The sequence below is a fragment of the Mya arenaria genome, chromosome 12 (genome assembly GCF_026914265.1).
Source record: "Mya arenaria isolate MELC-2E11 chromosome 12, ASM2691426v1".
Lineage (NCBI taxonomy): Eukaryota > Metazoa > Mollusca > Bivalvia > Myida > Myidae > Mya > Mya arenaria.
Window position 1 is genome coordinate 67,707,204 of NC_069133.1, and position 27,495 is coordinate 67,734,698.

The 27,495-nt window shown below is 37.2% G+C and overlaps 1 long non-coding RNA gene across 2 annotated transcripts; it reads left to right on the top strand.

The window, feature by feature from the left end:
* Nucleotides 1–485: 485 nt before the first annotated feature.
* On the top strand, nt 486–26,787 carry LOC128210181 (uncharacterized). 2 transcript variants are annotated; one of them, XR_008257112.1, is made up of 8 exons: nt 486–520; nt 4,104–4,167; nt 6,995–7,145; nt 13,749–13,890; nt 14,990–15,109; nt 16,795–17,031; nt 17,910–18,025; nt 19,221–26,787. It is a non-coding gene; the product is annotated as an uncharacterized LOC128210181 (long non-coding RNA). The 2 variants fall into 2 exon arrangements; XR_008257111.1 differs by having other exon boundaries at nt 13,749–13,879.
* The last annotated feature ends 708 nt before the right edge of the window (nt 26,788–27,495 follow it).

The window sequence follows — 27,495 nt, forward strand, 5'->3', positions numbered from 1 at the left end:
TGTACAATGCATTTCGCATGGGATAACAGTTACACTCATTTACCAATACTTCACTTACAGACATGTGTTTGCAATTTATGTTGTGACTGTTCATGTCATCTTAACCATTCATTCTATTTTTATAGCCATTTTACATCTGTTATATTTCTACATGACGTTGAAATAAAGACGGCTAAAAAAGCGCTACGAGACTATATGTATGTTATTTGTATCATACCTTGTCGACTCGAAATAAAACAAACTTTAAGACTTATCTTATCATATATTACCTTTAAATCTCAATGCACCTTGAATAATTGAAAATCAAAAAGAATGAAAATAGAATAATTAAAAAACGGTTTATATAGCTGTAATCCAGATACTGACAGAGATCTATTCTGCAAGTCAGGGGAGGTCACTGCGTAGAAGATTGGTAGCGTACCAGTCTGGTTTTATCCGTTTGCATATATAGACGTTTTATGGGACGTTTTAACTATTGATTGAAGCAAATATTGGCGCCTGACGTCTCCAAGTCTCGAAAGTGAGTAAATGTTCTTATATATTAACTCCTTGCAAATCTTTTGATCAAGAATCTTATTCACATGTTTGTTTGACATTTCGTGGTGTTCGTTTGATGTATTTAGCTGTGTTTATTCGATTTGTTGTCTACATGGTGCTCACTTTTCTTGGAACTGTTTTTTTACCTTCGAGGTTAGTCATTCTAAGTCCAGGGTGGCCTGGTGGCCTCGCAGTGCCGGGTGAATGAGGTGGTATTGTCTTCCAGCCAAATATACTGTGGAATGGGCCTTATGTAGAGTCCCTTGGGTGCATGGACATTCGGTTTTGTTTTCACAAGCATTTGGTTCCGCAGGGCGGGGATTTTGCCTGGGCTTGGCTGGACTGAAAGTCTCTGCTATTAAGTTCTTACAGGCATTGAAGCTATGGAGGTGGTCATGTTATTCTTTTTCAAGGCACAGACTTATAAACCATAGGTTCATGGTCATGGTGAGGTCTTGAAATGGAAACATCTTTAATCCAACACCTGCACTTAATATAATGACCAGTGCCACATTTGCAGATTTGTTTGGTACTGCTTCAATTATTTAAAAACACAACCCATTTCCCCCAGCTATCGGGGTTTACCCCTGGACCTGGGGGGACCAGCTACAATCGACTGGTGCATAAGAACAAAGAATTTAGAAAATTAAAACAGTCCTTATACTTATAAAAGGTTTTATTTTCTGATTTTACTGATGTTATTATAATACTATATGTGTAAATACAGACTGTTTCTAAAGCATTTACAAGTCGTACTTTTTTATCAGTTCATAACACTAATGAGTATATGAATACTAAGAAATGCATTTTAAAATTTAAAAAAAATTACTCATGAAAACCTGTTCAATGGTTGTAAGTCGTGTGTCCGGCGTGTATTTGAATAAAAGTTTTGTACTCAAAATCTGATTTTGTTTTTATTTAGCACTAAATTTTGAGAACAAAACAATGAATTACTTAAAACACACTTAGATAATTATTGCCTTCGACGCTGTGAAACTGCTGTTGTTTACTGAAGACTATAATCCATTGACTATCACACTGATTTACACTTAAAACGTGTATTTTACATTACGAAAACTGATTTAGTATACTGAAAATTGATACCTGAAATGAATAACAATGGTGCGACCTGCAAAATATGCAGAGCAAAAAAGACTGTCAACAAATATAAGCTGTTTTGCGGTTACCCGGACATGATTTTGTCCAAAGACAGACTCGTGAAAAATGAAAAGCATGGAAATACCTTCATAAAAAGACGAAGCCGACATTGCAGGTTTACATTTAATTAAGTAAAAGTAATTTAGAAAATAGGGGAAATTCAGAAAAATAATATGTGCGGGCGCAAAAAAGGTTTTTATTTAATTTCTTTTTTTTCGAATTTTAGGTGCGGCAAATCCTGACGATCAAATGATCAATTTGTTGTGGCCTTATATTATATCCGGGTCCCGATACCTAAGAAGCCTGTCTAATCACAAGGTCTTAGCACTCTATCTTACTAACTAATACTTTAATGTCTATTTGATCAAAGAAACAAACAATTTAGGCGTTATTTATTTTATAATAACTGCAAATGGATGTTCTTAAAATTGAGTTTTAACCTCTAGAGTTTTCTACCAGCAAAACATGTTTTAAAATTAAAAAACAACACAAGCCATGTAATAGCTTTTACCGAAAGATAGTGTCTTTTGAATTTGATCATTTCATGGAAAATGTGAAATTATACTTATCTGAAAACTGACAAAACTAATCTGATTAAGATTTTCTTTATGCTGTTTTCTTCAAGTGGACCAATCTCTGATCAAACATTTGTCTATTTCAAAGAGTTAAAACAAAGGGATTATAAGCTATTTAATCTGGTGTTAAAGGAGTCTTTACATATTTTGTTGAAAATACAAATTTTATTCATTGAAGTATTATATAGATTATATCCTTTGTCATTATTTATGAAGAAGTTCCTAATTTTGTCCAAATTGATGCGAAATCTTGCGGGTATAGGTCATATTCCCAAAATGCCCCCTAAAAAACCTGCTGTCGCTTTTTGACCTACTTCCTTATTTTTTAAGCTTCAGCAATGAAATTTAGATCATGTGTACAGTTTTGCAAACATATATCAATGTTGTGCTTGCAGGGTTTCAGCCAGGAATTTCATGTCATGCATGTCGGAAGGGGCGGGTTTGGGAGGGGTGTCCCCTCCCGATGTCGATTTTTTTTAAATTTTCGTATCCAAAATGGTGCAATTTCCTGCATTTTAAACAAGTTTACAGTTATGTTCCTATGATTTAGAATTACCAACTCAAGTCCGATTAACATTAAAAATATTTGTGAAATAGTTAAATGGTTTCTTTTCATTATTTATCGGTATTTCTCAAGTTTTCCGACAATACAATATAGACGATATCGATCGACTCATGTTTCGTTTAGTGCGGGTATTATTTATATTGACACCGTTGACGTCGCAGCAAAACGTGTAAAGCATGCTGCATGCTGGAACACAAAAGAGCCCGGAGCAAAGCGACTGCTCGTGGGTGTATTCGTATTTAAAGCTGCTACAGCTAATATTTTTAAAGCCGGGTCGGCTAAATAATAACTTAAAGGGAATGTAATGTGCATTTTCAGATTTATTTATCTTTTTTTCTAAATAAATTAATTTGAAAAATAATCAAAGTTTAATAATAAGCAACACAAAATATAACTTTACACTTTTAAACTAAAGACGGGAACGCGACTCAATTACATACGACAACATAGCATAACCCTTGTTTATAATAACACAGATATCTTCACACGGTTCTCAATAATAATTTAATAATTGGTTAACAAACGGACTCGGGATTAAGAAGCAAAATAAAACGACACATGATTTATGTTACCGAACTCAATTAAGACATATTGTTTACTTTGCGTTCATAGATGATTATAGTGATGAAGGTCGCAATTACGACAGTGGTGTTTTTCACACATTCCCATTTTGATAAAGAATAGGAGGAGTTCGGTTAATTGCACTGTTGAACCTCACCGACACGCCTTCATGCTGTCGTCGATCCTGAATGGCTGATACAAATGCCGTATTAGTCCCGACACGCCTTCTAGCTGTCAGTCAACCGTTGCAACCATTGCAATCGCAACAAAATTGTGTATTGTCAGAACTGATGATTGTTTTGATAAGGGTTGTCGCTAAGCGGATTAAAGCATGTCGGCATAATTAACGCATGTCGGTAATTAGCCTTGCCAGCGGAAGGCACGTCGGGCCCGACAAGCCATAAAGGGCTGGCGGAAACCCTGGCTTGGATGACATTAACCACTAAAACATTTAACAATACTGGATAATAGTTTAATCCCAAGTTGCATTGCCATTATTGAAAACTCATTCATTCTCAGAAAAAACTATGGTTTTAAACTTTCATTGAGGTGAGAGGATTAGGGCTATCATGCATGGCCCACTTGTTAGATCAAGGACTTTAAAGTTGCCTAGACTAAAATTCAGGAAAAACTGAACAGGTTGATTGTTTTATTGTACATTAACAGCTGACAATTTTCATTAAAAATGTAGTATTATTTTTTAACAGGTGGAAGACATCTAACAGAATGGCAGATACAGTGGCGAAAACTTTGTTGGAGCAGAACATTACTGTGAGTTTCTCTTTGCAAAGAGAGTGCCTCTTGGAGGAGTGAGTCTCTTTTTGTAATGAGTCTTTTTTGGAGCGAGCATTTGGAGAGATGGTGTCTTCTATTAAGGACTGATTCTTCGCAGCGCGAAGGTTACTCTGAAGAGTATCTCATTTGGAGAATTGCCTGTGGAGAGATGTGGTGTCCTCTATTTAGGACTTATTCTTTGCAGCGCAAAGGTTACTCTGAAAGAGAATCTCATTTAGAGCGAGTATTGCCTGTGGAGAGATGTGGTGTCCTCTATTTAGGACTTATTCTTTGCAGCGTGAAGGTTACTCTGAAAGAGAATCTCATTTAGAGCGAGTATTGCCTGTGGAGAGATGTGGTGTCCTCTATTTAGGACTTATTCTTTGCAGCGTGAAGGTTACTCTGAAAGAGAATCTCATTTAGAGCGAGTATTGCCTGTGGAGAGATGTGGTGTCCTCTATTTAGGACTTATTCTTTGCAGCGTGAAGGTTACTCTGAAAGAGAATCTCATTTAGAGCGAGCATTGCCTGTGGAGAGATGTGGTGTCCTCTATTTAGGACTTATTCTTTGCAGCGTGAAGGTTACTCTGAAAGAGAATCTCATTTAGAGCGAGCATTGCCTGTGGAGAGATGTGGTGTCCTCTATTTAGGACTGATTCTTTGCAGCGTGAAGGTCACTCTGAAAGAGAATCTCATTTAGAGCGAGTATTGCCTGTGGAGAGATGTGGTGTCCTCTATTAAGGACTGATTCTTTGCAGCGTGAAGGTCACTCTGAAAGAGAATCTCATTTAGAGCGAGTATTGCCTGTGGAGAGATGTGGTGTCCTCTATTTAGGACTTATTCTTTGCAGCGTGAAGGTCACTCTGAAAGAGAATCTCATTTAGAGCGAGTATTGCCTGTGGAGAGATGTGGTGTCCTCTATTTAGGACTTATTCTTTGCAGCGTGAAGGTTACTCTGAAAGAGAATCTCATTTAGAGCGAGTATTGCCTGTGGAGAGATGTGGTGTCTTTTATTAGGACCTTTCTTTGCAGCGCGAAGGTTACTCTGAAAGAGAATCTCATTTAGAGCGAGCATTGCCTGTGGAGAGATGTGGTGTCCTCTATTTAGGACTTATTCTTTGCAGCGTGAAGGTTACTCTGAAAGAGAATCTCATTTAGAGCGAGTATTGCCTGTGGAGAGATGTGGTGTCCTCTATTTAGGACTGATTCTTTGCAGCGTGAAGGTCACTCTGAAAGAGAATCTCATTTAGAGCGAGTATTGCCTGTGGAGAGATGTGGTGTCCTCTATTAAGGACTGATTCTTTGCAGCGTGAAGGTCACTCTGAAAGAGAATCTCATTTAGAGCGAGTATTGCCTGTGGAGAGATGTGGTGTCCTCTATTTAGGACTGATTCTTTGCAGCGTGAAGGTCACTCTGAAAGAGAATCTCATTTAGAGCGAGTATTGCCTGTGGAGAGATGTGGTGTCCTCTATTTAGGACTTATTCTTTGCAGCGTGAAGGTCACTCTGAAAGAGAATCTCATTTAGAGCGAGTATTGCCTGTGGAGAGATGTGGTGTCCTCTATTTAGGACTTATTCTTTGCAGCGTGAAGGTTACTCTGAAAGAGAATCTCATTTCGAGCGAGTATTGCCTGTGGAGAGATGTGGTGTCCTCTATTTAGGACTTATTCTTTGCAGCGTGAAGGTTACTCTGAAAGAGAATCTCATTTAGAGCGAGTATTGCCTGTGGAGAGATGTGGTGTCCTCTATTTAGGACTTATTCTTTGCAGCGTGAAGGTCACTCTGAAAGAGAATCTCATTTAGAGCGAGTATTGCCTGTGGAGAGATGTGGTGTCCTCTATTTAGGACTTATTCTTTGCAGCGTGAAGGTTACTCTGAAAGAGAATCTCATTTCGAGCGAGTATTGCCTGTGGAGAGATGTGGTGTCCTCTATTTAGGACTTATTCTTTGCAGCGTGAAGGTTACTCTGAAAGAGAATCTCATTTAGAGCGAGTATTGCCTGTGGAGAGATGTGGTGTCCTCTATTTAGGACTTATTCTTTGCAGCGTGAAGGTCACTCTGAAAGAGAATCTCATTTAGAGCGAGTATTGCCTGTGGAGAGATGTGGTGTCCTCTATTTAGGACTTATTCTTTGCAGCGTGAAGGTTACTCTGAAAGAGAATCTCATTTAGAGTGAGCATTGCCTGTGGAGAGATGTGGTGTCCTCTATTTAGGACTTATTCTTTGCAGCGTGAAGGTTACTCTGAAAGAGAATCTCATTTAGAGCGAGCATTGCCTGTGGAGAGATGTGGTGTCCTCTGTTTAGGACTTATTCTTTGCAGCGCGAAGGTTACTCTGAAAGAGAATCTCATTTAGAGCGAGCATTGCCTGTGGAGAGATGTGGTGTCTTTTATTAGGACCTTTCTTTGCAGCGCGAAGGTTACTCTGAAAGAGAATCTCATTTAGAGCAAGCATTGCCTGTGGAGAGATGTGGTGTCCTCTATTTAGGACTTATTCTTTGCAGCGTGAAGGTTACTCTGAAAGAGAATCTCAATTAAAGTTTCAAACAAAATCTTATTTTAAACAAGCATTACCTGTGGGGAGATGGTGTCTATTATAAGGATTGAAGTAAGTGTTACCTGTGGTTATATGGTGTCTGTTATTAGGGACTATTGTGTCTGTTACTCAGGGACTGTTTCTTTGCAGCACATGGGTTACTCTAAAAGAGTATCCCTTTTTGTAGATTGTCATTTCATGGAGAATTTGTCTGTTCACAGAGAGACAGTCTTTTTGCAGAGAGATTCTCATTGAGGAGAGAGGGTCTCTTTTCAGTGCTACTTTTTTCAGGTATACCTGTATGTGTCAAGAGAAATAGCTAGACATCATCTTGACAGCCAATGATAGGAACTGCATGTGTACAGGTCAATGGCAAAGCTGACTGCTACCACACAGCCTGCAGTATCTCTAAGGCAACACAATGCAATTGGGATGGAGCTGGGTAAGTCTTCAGGACCTATCCTTGTTATAGTTGGTAAATGCTTCCTGATGAAGATTTTCTGATTATCTATTGCTGGTTAAAACCACACCCAGCCTTATGAAATCTGTATTAAATAAATCATGGTCATAACATTAATTGTTCATCAATAAAAGATGTGCATGCTAGCTATGTATATATTTCAAAAGGACTGCTATGGTATTCATAATAAACATAAATGATTCTTTATGCCAATTTTAAGCTCACCTGTGCTCAAAGTGCTCAGCGTGAGCTATTGTGATAGTAAATTGTCCTCCGTCTGTCATCAACTCTGGTTGCCATTGCAATTAAAAGGAAAAAAATTAAAAATCTTTTCTCAGAAACCACTGACTGGATTTGACTCTTTGTCAAATTCCCCATGTTGATTCATAAAAAATGACAGGGTTGCCAGGGCAGAGCTAGTTTTCACTATTTGTCTATTATGGAAGTCTTTGAAAATCTTCACTTGGGAAGCCATTGACTCAGTTTCAAAATATTTTTACAGAAATGTTCCTTATGTGGGCATATTTATCAAAATTATTTTTCACATTTTTTAAAATTATTTCTTTTTCTATTTTTAGCTCACTAGAGCACGAAGTGTTCAAGGTGAGCTATTGTGATTGCCCTGTGTCCGTCGTCAACAATGTGACTGTTTACACTCTAGAGGACACAATTTTGGCAAAATCTTAATGAAACTTGGTCAGAATGTTACCCTCAATAAAATCTTGGACGAGTTTGACGTTGGGTATCTGGGGTTAAAAACTAGGTCACCAGGTCAAATTAAAGGAAAAGCTGGTTAACACTATAGAGGTCACATTTATGACTGTATCTTCAGGAAACTTGGGTCAGAATGTTAATATTAATAATCTCTAGGTCAAGTTTTGAATCTGGGTCATGTGCAAATTTAAGGAAAAGCTTGTTAACACTCTAGAGGTCACATTTATAACTGTATCTTCATGAAAGTTGGTCATAATGTTTACCGTATTTTCTCGACTATAAGGCGATTCGCTTATAAGACGGCCCCCTAACTTTGCCCATGAAATCTGGTGCTTTTTGTTTCGACTCGCTTATAAGACGGGGTCAATTTTTAAGCAAATCTAAAATGCTAAAAAAAATTCTAATGTGTAAAAATGTTCAAGCCCAGCATACAATTATCGACTTTCGCGGTAACTGTTTTTGTTTTACTCAAAGAAAATGGCGGTCAACTGTGAGCTCTCTATTTGGAGGTAGGTTAAAAATGAGTACATAAGTTTGCAGGACAGGTCGTTACTTATCGAAATTGTAATAATTAATCAATAACAACATATGTTTGTTTTAGTTTATTTTTTTATTGAAGACACCAATGAAGTTCTTCGGCAAAATAAATGGCTTCAATAACATAACTGCAAAAAGCCGAGGCATGAATAGGTGTTTGTTTAGCAATAATGCTTTAGGCAATATTGTCCCTTGATTGGCGACGAAAATAAAGGATTCATATTCGCATTGTCATTTGTTTGCTTAATCAAATTGACAGTTAGGTACCTACATCATATTAAGATTCCAATTTATTGATTTGATATATCTGTCAAACTAATTATACTGACACGCGCCATGAGAAAAAATGCAGATATAATGGTACACTGTGTGACGTCAGAGCACGCGCGGTGAAGAGATTTCGTGTTGTTGTTTACTTAATTGCCCCATACTTATATCAGCAGACAATAGACTGGATAGACGAATACCCTATGTAAAATTTAACTGATTTTGACTTGAATCTTTTTTTAATATTTTATCGACTCGCTTATAAGACGGGTCCCCTACTTTGGGGGTAAAAATCGGGACCCAATTTCCCCGTCTTATAGTCGAGAAAATACGGTATATTAATAATCTCTAAGTCAAGTTTGAACCAGATCTTTTGTGGTAAAAAACTAGGGCATTAGGTCAAATCATAGGAAAAGCTTGTTAGCACTGTATGTTCATGAAACTTAGTCAGAATGTTTATATTGATTAGCTCTAGGGCAAGGTCGAAGCATTACTTTTAGTCAACTACGACATCGCTGGTGCCAGAGAAGATGATGTATGATGGAGACGATAGTGACGGAGAAAGCAACTGCGAGATGTCAGAAGACCTTGTGTTTTGATTGTTGATGGAATACAGTAGAGATTAAAATGAGAAAACAGTTTACTGGTGTTATAGCTTTATTACCTTACACATATATTGAAATATCTCTGTTAAAATGTTATTTTGGTTCGGGCTAGTGAAACTTGATTCGGGCTAGTGCTTTTTCCAGGCTGCTAGCCCAACTGGGCTAGTGCTTGAAAAAATTAGTGCGAAGACTGCCATATGATCTACTTTATCTATATAAAACCTGGTCAGAATGTACTTATTACAGCAAGTGGGTTATTCGTGATACTAAAAAATCATCCATGATTTAAAAAAAACACTTGGTCACTAGAAAGGATCTAAGTAATATATTTTTTAATTCCAGCAGGTATAAATGTTTTGATTCCATACCTCATGATTATATTTGGATGTGAATGAGATGTGAAACCCAAGTCTCTAGTCCTGTTTGGCACCATATAACCTGAATTGGTAGGCGGTAAAGCCCATATTACCAATTAAGCATCTTATTTTAACTTATATGATCAAAAGTAGCTGAAATGAAGATGATCCTTTATAATTGTGGTCTAAGGCTGATAGGGATGAGTTTTGTAACAATTGCCCTCGCCCTGAAAACACTTATTTTACACTTGAATTGGATCAGGTAAGCGATAAAGGGCCTTCAGGGCCCTCTTGTTTTTTTTATTATTTTATTGTTTTACAATCTTTAAAGATATCAAGTTCAAACTTCATTTACTTATTCACAGTAACATTGTGCTTTTTTGTGACAAGTTTTATAACTCAAACTTTTTAGTTTCTAAGAGTTTTTGCCCTTTGTGACTTTTTACACAAATGCAAATTTTTCATGTTTTTATATGCCTGTTTAAAAAAAACTGGACAAATTATAGTTTTACTTGTGGCATACGGGCAAGCGAGTCTAGTATGTTGTTCAATCAATAACTTAAGAACCATTTTTTCAATCAGGTGAGTGATAGAGGGCCGCCTTGCCCTCTTGTTTTCTGGTTGTTTTGACTGGTGTTCAAAACATGTAATGGGGCATTTGAGATAAAGCAGCAATGTTTGAATTTACAGATTTGTAGTCAAATTGATACTCATTACAATTTTCATAAGTATACCGCAGTTACTTTTAGAAAATTAACCTTTTTAGTTCTTCCAGTAGAGTAATATGTAGAAGAAAAAGGTTTTCATCAGATAATGATAGTATTTGTCTGCATGTTTTTGACAGGCAGAATTACTAGACTGGTTTATTCTATGTAATTGAGTAAGAACAGTTTTGGAGAATTATGTTTCAAATATCAGTACCAGTCCGTGCCAAGTACGTCCTTTTTGCTCTCGCTTATTATTAGGCCTAAAAAAAGAATACATTTGGTTCGGGTTACCCGACCCTACCTACGGAATATGCGCTGACCCTACTGTTTTTATAGTCAGTTTGAATAAAAAGAAGGAAAAACTAAAAAAAAAACATTTATTTTTTATTTTTATTGCTTTTCAATATGTAGTTTAAACCTTAAATGCTTATACAGAAGATAACTTGAACACCTGATTCTCCAATGATGAAAATGATATTCTGATATAAAGCCTAATAAAAAAAAAAAAAGCCTACCTACCCTACCTATTTTTGAAAAGGATGTAACCCTATGATGATGTCCGTTCTTTTGCTCTAGCTCGGAAGTGTCATTGAGTCTTTTTTTATATACAGCTCCTTAAAGAGCTAGAGCCACTGTTTTGCAGCCGTGTTTAATGTAGACCAACTACTACAGTAAGTTCTATAATAGTTTTCCCTTAGGTCCCTGTATAAGGGCATACACGCAAAAAGTGAAATTCTCTTTCTACTGCTGTCATTGAACAAATTTTACATAGTTGTTTGTTTCTTGGTGTATTATCATACCTCCCAGTCTCTAAATTGCTAATGTAAGTGCAGATCACTCTAAATTAATATTTTAAGACAGAAACATTGTCTATGTATTATTTCAAAGGTGACAACCGCAACACTTTATTTGTATTGTGGCCACAACTTAGTAATAACTTGAAGTTAGTAACTTGATGCCACAAATAAGTAACATGTGGTCAAAACTTAGTAACTTGAGGCCACAACTTAGTAACTTGAAGCTTAGCACACTAAAGTAACTTGTTGCCACTACTTCGTACCTTTAGGCCATTACTAAGTAACTTTAGGCCATTACTAAGTAACTTAAGGCCATTACTAAGTAACTTTAGGCCTCTGCTGATTAACTTGAGGCCACTTATTAGTAACCTGATGCCATAACTTAGTAACTTCAGGCCACAGCTTAGAGACTGGAGGCCACAACTTAGAACCTTGTGGCCACTACTTAGTAATTGGAGACAACTACAATGTAACTTGAGGCTATAACTTAGTATCTTGAAGCCACAACGTAGTAACTTGAGGACACTACCGTAAATGACTGGGTATTTATAGACACACTTTTTTCCCTCAGAATTTGATGTAAAAAAATGCCTGCGTATAATACCCAGTAATAATTTTTGGGACTTTTTTCTGAGGTCGATTTCAAGCCGAGAGTTTGTTTAGTTTTATGTAGAAAGTGATGTTACTCGTGTCATATTGATTGAGTACTGTATATACGGGTTAAAACGACAGTTGAAGATCAGTATATCGTAAGACGTCAATAATTTAAACAAAAATATTTTTCGATTAAAGTTATTCAATATTATTTTGAATAATAAACTGAATTGAACAATAATTAAACATGCATATCAAAAGCAAAGTTTCGCACTGTCAAAATATTTTTTGTCAGTTGTATGATAAGGTGTGAAAAACTCGCATTGCCTTTTGTTTTGTTTAACATACCAATACCACAAATTGATGCGATAATGGTCTTGTTTTTTTCACACATTTACGTGAACTTTATTCTTTTCTGTAGGTGTTGACATTTTGAGAACAAACCCGTACAATATAAGGTTTATGCATAAATATTTACACCTCAACTTCCATTCCTTAAATGAACTGCCTTTCGGCAATTGCGTTCATCAATCGATGAACGCAACATCTTCGGATATGTTCGGATCGTAATTCATTGCATAACAATATACCTGAAAGCGATTGATCTTGTTATTGGTTGTATTGTGTCTGCAGGTCCCGTAAAATATAGATCAACAATTTTAAAAGTGTTCGTTTATTATATTTTAAATATATTGGTACCAGAAGTGTTTCAATTTTACGTTTTAAAGTGATTTCTAGTGGTTGAACTTTTCCCGCGTTATTGTGACGTCATTTGAAAAAAATGTTTCCGGTTATAGTCGGGTCGTTCTATTTACAGAATGGGTAAGAACGGATTACGGATGAAATGAAGTATTTTTTTAACGTTTCTTGAATAAAATAATGGACTATTGGTGTAAATATAAGGAATGAGTTGCGGGGTTGATGTCATTATCGGGGATATGAACGCAATTGGGTTGGTCAAAGTACGCACACACATTGACCAACCTAATTGGGTTCATACCCCGATAATGACATCAACACCGCAATTCATTCCTTAACTTAATTCATTCTCGACAGGTTATCGTTTACGATATACTGTCAAAAAGAAATCTTACATATTTTCATAAAAGGCACCTTTCAGTGCTATCCAGAAACAAATGGTCACAATCAGTTCTTTTAAGTGCCTTTCCTAACATAAAACGAATTGAAATGAAACACATTTTGCATTATCATTGTATGGTTTTTAAGATAACCATCGCCATTTTCACGAAAAAAATATTTGTCATCACTGTCAACAAACATGGTGGCCGAAATTGACAGACGTTATTGACATAATTTCTATGCGATCTTTAACCCCAAACAAACATTTTTTTTCTCAGATTTTTCATGGATTTTTTTGTCTGCGTCTAATACTCCTTAATCGTCTTATACCCAGTCATTTACGGTACTTAGTACCTTGAGGCCACTACTTAGTAACTTTAGGCCACAACATAGTACCTTGAGGCCACAACATAGCACCTTGAGGCAACAACATTGTACCTTGAGGTCACAACATAGTACCTTGAGGTCACAACATTGTACCTTGAGGTCACAACATAGTACCTTAAGGCCCCAATTTAGTAACTTAAGGCCACTAATAAGTACTTTGAGGCCACAACTAAGTTACTTAAGGCCCCAACATAGTAACTTAAGGCCCCTACATAGTTACTTAAGGCCCCAACATAGTTACTTAAGGCTACTTAAAGGCCCCAACTTAGTAACTTAAGGACACTACTTAGTAACTTGAGGCCACAACCTAGTTTATTCATGGTGGCATGTAAATAGTGTATGTATAGGTGTAGGCGAGCGGCGTCGAGTATGTTGTCTGATTAACAACTAAAACATTTGTCCAATCATCACCAAATTTGGTTACAATGGGTAAAGGCGTGATATATTTGAAAATGAAACAAATGGCTATGATGTTGTTTCCCATTAACCTTTTGTCTGTATTCTTTGTACTATGAGAACAATTTTCAACTTTTTTTTTCAGAAGCTGTTCAATTTGGTGACCAACATCGTCATTGAAAATGGCAATGCCTCCGTCTTTTCTCCAATGATTCCAGCGGTGGCCAGATCTTTTGCAGGATGAACAGCGACATTGACAGCGCAGCACAGTGCAGAGTGAGTACACGGTAGGTGATTACTGGTGACACAAGTGCACTATTAATCGAGGTTATATAAACCAGTGTATTGACTATTGTGTATCAGTATATAACTACATATTGATGATAAATGCTCAGGACATCTAATCTGCCAAAATCTGGTTGAAGGGAGGTTAATGCCTTGGCATACGCAATTATGCCTGCTGTTGGCTAGCGATCGTAAATCATGGCACACCCTAATGCCTTAAATTTCACTTTCAAAGCTGTCTGGCAGTTCACGTTTAGCGGTGTTGCATGTGATACTTTTACATCCATAACTTGCCATTAGAATGCAATCCTGGATTTAGTCTATGTTTTGTCGGTTGGTCGGTTCTTCCGTCCATCCATCGTTAGACCAAAGCTTATCCGAGTGATAACTCAACAATTCCTAGACCTATGGTAATTAAACTTGACATAAAGATATGGCCTGACCAGTAGATGACTCCTATTGAGTTTAGGGCTAATGGGGTCAAGTCCAAGGAATTTACTAAACTTCTTACAATGGTAAAGCAAAATGATAAGAAGTGCAGTGTACAAGAACCATAACTTCTTTTCAGCTCATCACAGAGTTATTGCCCTTTGTTATTTTTCCTTGCCCAAAGCATAACTTGAAAATAAAAGGATGGAATTTAATTAAGCACAATGAGAGAAAGTGCAGTGTACAAGAACCAAAACTCTATTTCCAGCGAACTTCTTACCCTTTGTTACATTTTCTTGTCAGCAGCTTAACTTCTAATTGACTCAATGAGATTCAATTAAACATCACAGTTTGGTTAAGCATGATGGGTGGGAATGCTGTGTACAATTACCTCAGAGTTATGGCCTCTTCTCAAAGAAATAGATGGGCATTCCAGTGTCCAGGCAGCATTCGGTGATATTCGTCACTCCTCTGACAGCTCTGGTATAAAACAGTTAATCAGTATGCACAGTGTGTAATGTCAATTTAAGTCAATAAATATACATGTACCAATATAAGTGTGCATGTTTTCTTAATTGTGAAAAAAAAATCACATTTTAAGAGCAATGGATTCCCCCTGCAAATCTTATGGATGCTTAAATTCATTGATTGTTGTGATAATTTGTTTAACAGGACTTTGTCCAGTGTGACATAGAAAGGATATCGGCATCAAACATTGTCCAGCCTCCAACCAATCAGGAGAACTACTTTTTTCTGAATCCCTACACCTGTCTGCTCACAGTGCAAATATAGGTAAGCTGCATTTACTATTTTCAATGTACATCCTGCTAAAGAGATTGGCAATAGGAAAATCTTACGTAAATTCAGATTCCGCATTAACCCCTGCTGTTAACAATATCTCATGCTTAACCACTTCGACAATTTCGATGAAACTTCACAGAAATGTTCTTTTGGTGGTGCTCTGTCAAAATTTATCAGAGAAATGAATTCCATGCAGAGCTCATATTGCTGATTGAGCTAGGTGATTACATCATTTGTATTCACTTTGTATTATGCACGCCTCTGAGCATCCCAGAAAGATTCGAGATCAAACTCGGCCTTTGTATTTGTTCTATGTTTGAAAACTTGCTAGAACTTACTAGAGCGTGACTCCGTACTGTCTTCTTTATACTGGTAGTGTAAACATGCCAGGCTGTTTACACTCGACGTAACGTAGCGGAGTTAAGTTCATGTTTATTCTACTCTCCTTTTAACATTTTGTGGTCTAGAAAAAGCCACTCACAGAATTTTGCGAGCTTGAATAAAAGTCACTTGCAATTTGCAAATGTTGCTCGCATTTTGCGAGTAGCGAGTCTAAATTCGAACCCTGCGTTGTGTAACATGATCTGAAAGTGGTCCTCTACAAAAAACATTAAGCTCTGTGGTCAAAATTTACCATGCCCGTGGTGTTGCTTGTATAAATCTGTATAGAAAACTCTTTTAAATCTCTTGTCTGAAACAGCTAGGCCCGACCCTTGATAATTTGTATGTAGCAACATATAGTGGTCCTTGACCAAGATTGTTTGAAATATTTTCCCAAGATCAAAACATTAGCCATGAGCCTGAGGCCACACATTTGCTACATTATGCCCCAGGGGTCAAAACTTGCCCTGACCTGTGTGTCACCAGTTTTATTATGTACTTATATAGGGAAATCTTTGCCCACCCTAACACTTTCTTTAAATCAATAATCTTGTTATTTGGTATACATAATATAATGGCTCTCTTCCATGTTTTATTATATTTTTAAATGGCCCTTGTGTCAAAACTGGCCCTTGCCTTGGAGGTTACAAGTTTCCTATAAAAAATATATACTGTACAATGTATAAAAAGAACATGGAAAATCTTCAAATTTCAAACCATAGCCCTCAGACCTTTGATAATGTGTATGTAGCATCATAAAGTGGTTTTCTCACAAGTATGAAAGAACAATGCTCTGGGGTTCACAAGTAACATACATACTTAAGGAATCTTGAAAATATTCTGGTATGAAACCGCTACCCCAAGACCCTTGATATGTGTTATGTAGAATCTTGATATTATGATGGCTCTTTAAAACATATTCTCTTCAATCTCATGGGCTAGATCAATGATATTTGGTACTCAGCACCATCCTTTACCAATTGCGCAACTAATGTCCCTGGGATTAAAGGTGACACAGCACGAGAGACCATAAGTTTTAAATAAAGTTAACATGCTATTAAAAATAATATCCCTGTTCCCATCTTTGGAATCCCAGGATTTCTATATATTTCTATAGTTATATCTCTGTACATCATTTTCTTTGGACCTGCATGGTCAAGACCCTCATATTTGGTATGTAGTCTCTTGTCGTGGCCCTTTACTTAGATTGTAAAAATATTTCCATGGAGGCCAACCACTTGGCTGTTAAATCACCCGTTCAACATACCCCCTCATTTTGCGAGTTCATGTTCCAGCCTGCAAGACCTTCCTCTCAGACCATTTGTACATCACGGCGCAAGTCACACGTATCCTCTTCAAGAATACACAATCATCTTAGTCTGTTCCAGCCTGCAAGATCTTCCTCCCATACCATTTGTACATCACGGCGCAAGTCACACGCGTCCTCTTCAAGAATAGGCAATCACCTTAGTCTGTTCCAGCCTGCAAGATCTTCCACTAGACCACCTTTACATTATCATTGCAGAACGGAGGTTATACATTTTGCAATAAATGTTATTATATTAGAGTGTCTGTTATGCCTGCATGGCATTACAGACATATAGGGGTTGCATGGTACGGCGCTGTCGTCTGCGGGATAACACTCGTTTTTGAACAATACCTTTCAAAGGACATGATGTAGTGTCTTGCACATTGGCCTTTTCTAGTAACAGATACCGTTCTAAATTTTGGGTCATTCGGTCATGGTCAAAGGCATTGTGTCAATAAAAAGTATTGGCGTTCCGATCAATAACTTTTAACAACTTGGTGAATAGCCTTTTATGTTGGTATTCACATTAATCATGTTCAATATCTCACCCATAAAGACATTTGAGGCAGCTGTCAAATGGCAAGGTCATGGTCATTTTACTGGAACAATTATGATCGTTTCTAATCGTGTACTTATTTATGATTTGGTTAACAGTCGAAAACCCTGCTGTGCCCACTTTTATCATCAGTAGATGATCTTACTTATTTTGGGGTCAACTGATAAAGCCTCAAGGTCCTGATGATCTTTACTATTAAGTATTTTGCCGGTCCTGACAGGCGACAAACTCGATTAGCAGAAGTTAAACTTTGATAAAAAGCGAAAAGCTAGTTTATTTTAACTTTAATTTACAATGATTTTGAAGAAAGTTAAATAAACCGATGCCCGTTTACACGATGTAGCACAAGAGTGTGGTCTTGTGTCATTGTTGGGGAACCAGCGAACTGATGGAAACCCAGTTGCCCGGCTTGGTAATAACAAATAAAACTCTCATGCACCGAGGCCCGGAATCAAATCCAGGTTGAGACAAACAGACTTGTACTAACTACAACAGCCGAATATGTTGCAAACTGCAACTAACAACCTTTAATATTTTACTTGCAGTCTGGTGGGTGCTGTCCAATTTCGGAGAGCAGTGCTGAGAGCAGACATGAGACCAGCACCCGTCGGCTGAAATCCCCCGCCAATCCCAAAAGATGGCCAAGAAAGACCTTCTACTGGTGAGTTGTTGGAAATGATGATAATACCCCTTTTCTGAATATTTTTTTGTCTTTGGTCTGAATAGAATTTAAGAGTATAATATAAGTTTAGATCAAGGACAATGGTAGTTGATACTTTCATGCAAGTTGTTTTGGTGATTTTCATGTTATTGAATACAAAGTATAGGATGCATGGTTTGATCCCCATCAGCGTTCTTTACAAAATTACTTAAATGACATCTCCAGCTCCTGTTTTTATTCACTTGAGACTCGAGAATACTTCTAAATGCAGTCAGCTTTCGTCACCAACAAGCTTAAACAAAAAACGGTCCATAATTTGCTGTGAACAAGAACAGTCATTGTTAATCAATACAATACAATGCATAGCTCAGTGATATACAAATAAGGATGCTTGTTGGCTCAAGCTATACTATTTCGGTATGCCGAAGGCTCGGATGTTGTCGGTCGCCAGTATGTCCATCCGAACAGTCCTGTCTCAGCAACAGTCTGTTATTAACGCCCTCAGGTGAAACCTAGGTTCAACCTTTGTCTTGGCTGTCTATCTGGGAAAACTGGATGATACAATTTCTCAAGAAATGTAGTAATATCTTTAAAAAATGGAAACCTTAAATCAAAGACCTTTGAAAATTAGTCCCATGTAGTGCCAATTACAAGAAATGTTCAAATTGTCCCTTGGGTCAAAGCCCACCATTCTTCTAGGGTCCAAGTATGTATATATTCTATATACTTATATTGCGAAGGTTTGCGCCCCTTAGTTACATTCCTTTAACGTCAATTCCTGGATCTGCCACTGAATAATACTACAACCGTTTACTTACTAACAGCACATTGTATACAAATTTCTGCCTTTTCCAGCGATAGTGTTGTCCATATTCTTATTTCTTCCATAGCAACTACCTACATCAACATCAACCAATGACTTCATAAGCGACCAGTTTCAAAGCAGTAGTCCGCTTCCATTGCCATCACATCCCTTGTCCATGGGAACAACCGGCTTACAATGTCTTGACTAGGAACACTATTAATTTTCCTTTACAATGACATGCCTCCTTATCAACCATCATATATCTTGGCAACCACTTACTTTCTAGACAAACAGCAACATCCATACTTACCATTGCTTATTTTAATAAGATTAGCCTTAGAGGCTATTTTTGCCCTCTTGTTGAAAACATTTTGTATCATACATTTCCAGCATCAACATCAACAGGGAAAAGGCCAGGATTACGATACAAGTGCAGAGACTAGAGATGTGCCTACCCCTCCCCCGCCATCGAATATGAAATGTATAAACGAATTATACATGCAGCCTGATTATTATGCATTTGAACTTAAAACAACATTATAACCAGTCACAAAGCAAACATAATGCTTGTTCTGACTGCTGCAGCTATTCTACTACAAGACAGTGAACATTTTGTGGTTATTCCAGTGTAAATGATTCCTTCACTTCAAGAACTAGCCACCCTTATTTATTGGGAAAAGCATGTTATCCATCATTCAGAGCTCCTTGGCCATTTTCTATCGAAAAAAGCCTCAGATACGTGCCGGTACATCATACAGACGTAGGTCGTAAACTCTTAGATAATATTATTAAGTTTAACTGCATAATTGAAATAACTACACGATCTACGTGAAGCGTAGTTAAAGTGTACATATTTCTGACATTGTAAACTGGCCATTTACATCCAAGGTGGTTGTCAATGGAAAATTGCCAAGGAGTTCCGAATGGTTATCCATACCCACGCGTGTGATTGTTAATACATTTGGAGGTCATATCACTAATCTGAAGTCTTATTGAGAGGAAACTGTATCATAACCTGACCTTTATTAAAATCTCAAAAAGGAGTTTAAGTTTAACTATATATAGTTACAAACTTGACCTAGACTTGTATGGTTTACGTGCAACCCTAATCCACCTTTTACCTTAGCATATTTGCATTAAGGTCCTGTCCATAGCATAACCCTTTTATTTGTCAGACATAGATATGCAAATAGATTTGTACTGTTAAGTTATATAGTTATTAGGGAATGGACATTTTGTCTTGGTAAATTGTTTTACATATGTTTGGAATTATGACCCTTGAATTTTGAGAGACTTTGACTTGTGCATTAAATACAAGAATAACCAAAACACTGACAGAGAGGCAAACAAAGACATACATTGGGCGTACTGTTACGAAGTTTGTTAAAGTTAACAACGTTGTTAACGTCATCATTGTTAACTTTGATATCCTTATTGCTGTAGAAGTATTATTGATACATTTGTGAGCTGCAGTATTTCTAACAAGAGTTGGGACATCTGATAAAAGGAGACCCATTCCAGTTAGATATATGAGCACATCTCCAAATAATATACATTTAAAAGTTAACAACGAAGTCGTTCATAACATTTTTGTGTCGCCTTAAAAGACGACATATAGGGGTTACTTTTGTCGGCGGCGGCGTCGGCGGCGGCGTCGGTGCCGGCGGCGGCATCCGCGTCCCATTTTCGCTTGTCCGGGGTATATCTCCTAAACTATTAGTGGTATCAACTTGAAATTTCATATGTAAATAGATCTAATTGAGGGCAAGTGCAGTGCACAAGAACTGTTACTCTTGCTTCCATATTTTTATCAACTTGAAACTTCATAGCTAGATAGATCTCATTGAGGGCAAGTGCAGTGCATAAGAACCGTTACTCTTGCTGCCATATTTTTAGAGTTATTGCCCTTTGTTAATTTTCTTGCTTAGGTTTTGTCCGTGGCACATCTCGTAAACTATAGGAGGTATCAACTTGAAACTTATTCCGTAGGTATATCTGATTGAGGGAAAGTGTAGTGCACAAAAACCGTAACTCTTGCATCTATATGTTTAGAGTTATTGCCCTTTGTTAATTTTCATGCTTAAAGTTTTGTCGGGGGCATGTCTTGAAGAATATAAGAGGTATCAACTTGAAACTTCATAGCTAGATAGATCTCATTGAGGGCAAGTGCAGTGCACAAGAACCGTAACTCTTGCTGCCATATTTTTAGAGTTATTGCCCTTTGTTAATTTTCATGCTTAGGTTTTGTCCGTGGCATATCTCGTAAACTATAGGAAGTATCAACCTGAAACTTATTCCGTAGGTATATCTGATTGAGGGAAAGTGCAGTGCACAAAAACCGTAACTCTTGCATCTATATGTTTAGAGTTATTGCCCTTTGTTAATTTTCAAGCTTAAATTTTGTCCGGGCATTTCTCGAAAAGTATAAGAGTTATCAACTTGAAACTTTATAGATAGATCTTATTGAAGGGGATCGCAGTGCACAAAAACTGTATCTCTTGCTTCCATATTAGAGTTATTGCACTTTGTTAATTTTCATGTTTAACTTTACCTTGCACACTTTTTAAGCTCACCAGAGCACGAAGTGCTCAAGGTGAGCTATTGTGATCGGTCTTTGTCCGTCGTCCGTCCGTCAACAATTGCTTAAAGAACATCTCCTCTGAAACTACCGGTCTGGATAACAGTTTAGACATAAGCAAGACAGAGATGCTCATTTCACACCTGAAAACGTATTAATCCATTATCTTCAAATTATTTCTCAATGTCATTGACTTCAGTATTTATTGTGCTCATTTTTGCTTTTATAACCAATTGCTTGCTCCTGGCTTAACGTTTGTCGACAGTAAATAATTCGTCAGGCGACACATCCGACTCGCGGAGTTCTAGTTTACTTTAACAAAGTTCTGAACATTCGGCCCATTTACAGATTTCCCTGGAATATTTAAATAAGGTCAAATAATTAAATATACTGTGAAATCATTAATGTTCGTGGGGCATTAATGTTCGTGGTTTTCGTGGGTTGGTTGATCCACGAATTCAAGATCCCACGAAATATAAACCCTTTATTCACTTTTTCAATTGCCTTGTTACGTACATACTCTAGTATATCATTTACAGAGGTCGCAGTATACAGTGTTAAAACCTGTCTCACTGTAAAACTTACGATCATTATTCTGTTAATATATTATAACTGCCTTTAACAAATAATGAACCAAATCAATTAAATGTGTTTTATGCAGCAAATGACAGTTATAAGCACGTGTTTAAACGTGTGCTGTTAATGAAAGTCTCCAAGTTTACAAGATGTGCGTGATGAGTGTCTGTACTCGATTTTTTTATTTAATGAAATAATTAATCGATTACTAGTACATTGAAGGTTACTAAGCACCGAACGTGACAAAATACGCACCTTTTCGGTGTTTTCACAGTTTGCAAAATTCTTAATTGGCATTCAATGGCTTCCCCTATCTGTATTTATGATCAGGGTACATCTTCTTTTATTACCTTTATTCCCAATTAAATCGATAAGTGACATGGGTATATGCACTAATTGATGTAGAAGACGGAAATCACGGGCCAGCGCGTGGATATTATGCAGACTATCAAGGACGATCGCATCTTCGATTTTTTTTTTCAAAAATGAAAATCCACGAATTCAAGTACCCACGAAATTGTTTTTTTTTTCGGCAAACCACGAAATTTCATGCCCACGAACATTAATGATTTCACAGTAATGTAAATGTAGCTAATTTTGGACATTATAAACTAATTTATCAGACAGCCCTTTAATTGGTGCAACATTCTTAGTTCATTTATAAGAGGTAACAAATTAAATTTTGTTATGACCCCCTTCGAAGAAGAGGGGTATATTGCTTTGCACATGTTGGTCGGTAGATCAGTCGGGCCTGACCAGTAGATGACCCTATTATTTTTTGGGGTCATCGGGCCAAAGGTCAAGGTCACAGTGACCTTGAATGATAAAAGGTTGTCCAAGTTATAACTCCACAATACCTGCACCAATGAACCTCATACTTGACTTGGAGGTGTAAGACCTGACCAGTAGATGGCCCCTATTGATTTTAGGGGTCATTGGGCCAAAGGTCTAGGTCACAGTGACCTTGAATGGTAAAAGGTTGTTTGAGTGATACTTTAACTATGCCTGCACCCATGGCCCTCAAACTTGACTTGGAGGTTGGGCCTGACCAGTAGTTGACCCCTGATGTTTTGGGGGGTCATTAGGCCAAAGGTCAAGGTCACAGTAACCTTGAATGGTAAAAGGTTGTTCGAGCGATACTTCAACAATGCCTGCACCCACGGCCCTCAAACTTGTCTTGGAGTTTGGGTCTGACCAGTAGATGACCCCTTTTGATTTAAGGGGTCAAAGGTCAAGGTCACAGTGACCTTGAAAGCAAACTCAACAATTCCTGGACCTATGGTCATCAAACTTGACATGATGGTTGGGCCTGACCAGTAGATGACCCTATTGACACTTGGGGCCATCTGGCCAAGGTCACAGTAACCTTTAATGCAAAACAGTTAATAAATCTTCTCCCAGTTATATTTCAACAATGCCTGCACCTATGATCATCAAACTTGACATGGAAGTTTGGCCTGACCAGTAGATGACCCTTATTATACCCCGGACAAACGAAGTTTGGAGGGGGTATATTGGAGTCACCCTGTGGTCGGTTTGTCGGTCGGTCCATTGCAATTTACCTTGTACGGAGCATAACTTAAAAAACTGGAATTGGATTAAACTTCATACAATGGTAGAGCATAATGAGAGGAATTGCAGTGTACAATAACCATAACTCTATTCTTGCTGAGTTATTGCCCTTTGTTACTTTTTTTGGTCCGGAGTATAACTTGAAAAGTACTGGATGGAATTCATACAATGATAAAGCACAATTTGAGGAAGTGCAGTGTTCAAGAACCATAACTCTACTTTAGCTAATTACTGAGTTATTGCCCTTTATTTTTTGCTGTCAATTTTTTTTTCCAGACATTAACTTGCAAACTACTAGATGGAATTTATTGAAACTTCATGCAATGGTAAAGCACAATCAGAGGAAGTGTAGTGCACAAGAACCATCACTCGATTTTAGCTAATTACTGAGTTATTGCCCTTTGTTTTTGCTGTCAATTTTTTTCCAGACATTAACTAGCCAACTACTAGATGGAATTTATTGAAACTTCATACAATGGTAAAGCACAATGAGAGGAAGTGCAGTGCACAAGAACCATTACTCTATTTAGCTAATTACAGAGTTATGGCCTTTAATACTTTTTTCTTGTCCCGAGCATAACTTGAAAACTATTAAATGGAATTTAATAAAGCTTCATACAATGACAGATCATAATGAGAAGAAGTGCTGTGTCCAGGAACCGCAATTCTATTTCAGCTAATTACAGAGTTACTGCCCTTTGTAATTTTTCTTGTCCGGAGCATAACTTGAAAACTATTGGATGGAATTTAATAAAACTTCATACAGTGATTGATCATAATAAGAGGAAGTGCAATGTACAGGAACCGCAATTCTATTACAGCAAATTACAGAGTAATTGCCCTTTGTTACTTTTTACTTGTTCGAAGCATAACTTGAAAACTACCGGATGGTATGTAATAAAACTTTATACAATGATATAGGACAATGAGGAGTTCAGTGTATATAAATCATTACACTATTTTAGCAAATTACAATGACGATAGTCCCTAAAATAAAGTTGTCATTTATAGGTTGGCTTTCCAAAAAGTTGACTGCAATTTCATATCAGGGCAGCGTTTGGGGGTATTTATCACCTTCAGTGATAGTTCTAGTTGATATTAGGAGTCATCGGGTCAAAGGTCAAGTTCACAGTAAGCTTGAATGCGAAAATGTTTTGAGTAATAACTCGACAATGCCTGCACCCATGGCCCCTTAAACTTGATTTGCAGTTGCGTCTGACCTGTAGATGACCCCATATGATTTTAGGGGTCATCAGGTCAAGGTCATGGTGACCTTGAACGAAAAAAGCTTGTCTGTGTGATATCTTGACAATGCCTGCACCCATGGCCCTCGAACTTGACATTTAGGTTTTTGACCAGCTGATAACTCCTATGGATTTTGAGGTCAAAGGTCATGGTCATAACACACTATCCTCACACTTTGAAGGGTCATAATCGTAAAAATGCCTCAACGGCATCCAATGTCAGTGACAAATCAGCTGTTATTTCAAACCATGCATATTTCATTCAATTGTCCATATAATCCTGACATCATGGCGCTCAGGGGGGGGGGGGGGCATAATGTTTGACAAACATCTCTTGTTTTGCTTATTTTTGATGTGACATTCTTATGTTTTTATTAGTAACTTTCCATTTTAAATTTGGCATTTTTAAGGTGATGTGACATAAGTTGCATATTCCTTTTGAAAGTGAACTGTCAAGTAAATACATTTTAACTTTCAATGCTTTATATAGCATTATCTTATCTCATTATGTCTGATTTCTAAGATCGTCTGCATTGTAGTGGCCTATGCGTCATCAGCAAGTGTTGGTCCTGTTTAACATGTCGGGGTTTTAGGTAGATTTTAATCTATCATTACAAATACTTCTGGTTTCTCCACAGAATTTTAAATTTCTTTCAAAAATTTCTTGCAACTTTTTAAAAATAAAATTTATTTATTTTTAGAAAATAATTAAAATGGTTTGTAATTGATAAAATTCTATAAGAAACAAATGTGCTTTCATTGAAGAAACAATGCGCATGTTTCTTTTTGAAAGTTGCATTAAAACAGTCCGTCAGTGAATTACTGCCACTTGCTGTTGTTATCGCTTACTTACACTCGCTTACTTACACTAACTCTGCTGCTTGACTTACTTAAGTGAATCAATGACTGAAACTGTCATAGTTTTCATTCGTTACTTGTACAAACTATTCATATCATCTTAAGATTGGCTTTTATTTGAGCGGGAATATCCCCGATAATGTGGGATTTGGTCAATTCTAGGCGCGACACTTCATGAAAGTGTTTGTTGGTGAAATATCTAGGTCAAGTTCGATAACCAGCCAAATCGCTTAAGGCACTCCAGAGTTATGGCCCCCTGAATTTGTCAAGATTGGCCATTTTAGCTTTGTCCGCTCTCTAACTTGATCATTTCTCATCCAATTTCCACCAAACGTCATGAAAGTGTTTGTTGGTGAAATATCTCGGTCAAGTTCAATAACCAGCCAAATCGCTTTAGGCACTCGAGTTATGGCCCCCTGAATTTGTCAAAATTGTCCATTTTAGCTTTGTCCGCTCTCTAACTTGAACATTTCTCATCCAGTTTCCACCAAACTTCATGAAAGTGTTTGTTGGTGAAATATCTAGGTCAAGTTCGATAACCAGCCTAATCGCTTTAGGCACTCCAGAGTTATGGCCCCCTGAATTTATCAAAATTGGCCATTTTAGCTTTGTCTACTCTCAAACTTGAACAGTTTTTATCCGAATTTCACCAAACTTGCTACTATAAATGTTTGTTGGTATATATTCTTGGCAAAGTTCTATAACCAGCCAGGCTCTTCAGGATTATGGCCCTTGAATTGGTCAAAATTTGCCATTTTTGCTTTGTCCACTGTCTAATTTGAACAGTTATCATCTGATCTTCACCAAACTTGCTGAAAATATTTGTTGGTAAAATAAATCGGTCAAGTATGATAATCAGCCAAATGTTAATGCCATATTGTGCCAAATCATTTGCTTCTTGAAAAGCTTGCTTCTCAAAGGGCCAATGTGACAGTAAGTTGTCTTAGAATCCAAGAAATTATTGATGGGCGTATTTTGTGAGTGTCACTCTTGTTAGTATTTGGGTACAACAGACAATAGTATAACATGTTCCATGAATGTTGATAAAAGCTAATTTTTTAATTGTTGAATGTGTTTGTATATTTGACTTGCTTCTGTCGCCCAGTTTCAAGCAATAAACTATCGCATATCTTGCCCCGGCAAACGGTTTTGTTATTTGTTACAGAAATGCGTAAACGCTTTCCTTAAATAGTTGGTGTAAAATTGTCCAAGTGCAAAACGTGATCCTTTGGCGTAACGCTGCTAATCTCTTCACATTCTTACCTCCCTAAGTTATAATGACACCCTTTTTTCATTCATGCCTTTCGAAGAAATATAAAGTTTTATTAGTGAAATAACAGTGAAAAGATTATAAGTATCTTCCAATGCCGAGAGTGTAAGATAAGTTCATTCCGACCCGAGCGTAGGGTGTTTTGCGGAAACGAGGTTTACCGAATTTCCGCAAAACAACATGCGCGAGGGTCGGGATAAACCTATCTTACACGAGCGGCTATGGTGGATGCTTTTTCTCTCACTTCAGTTAAACAAAATTAAGTAAAAATGTATATTTTGTTACAACTCTTTTGTGCTTAGTGAAAATAATTGCGTATGACTATGCGATAATTTGTGGTTGTCAAGGATATGCGCGCAGTGATTCAGATTATGTTAATAGTCAAATCGGTCTTTAAATAGTTCTGAGGAGAGTGAAGCATTATTTCTTGAAAGGTGCGTGAAAACTGTTTTATGGTGACATTTGAAGCGAGAAATTATTAATTAGCGTTCTAAATATTGCCAGAAGACACGGTTTCCCTGATGCTACAGACGACAGTCGTCAACAAGGGAGGTAATTACAATAAGG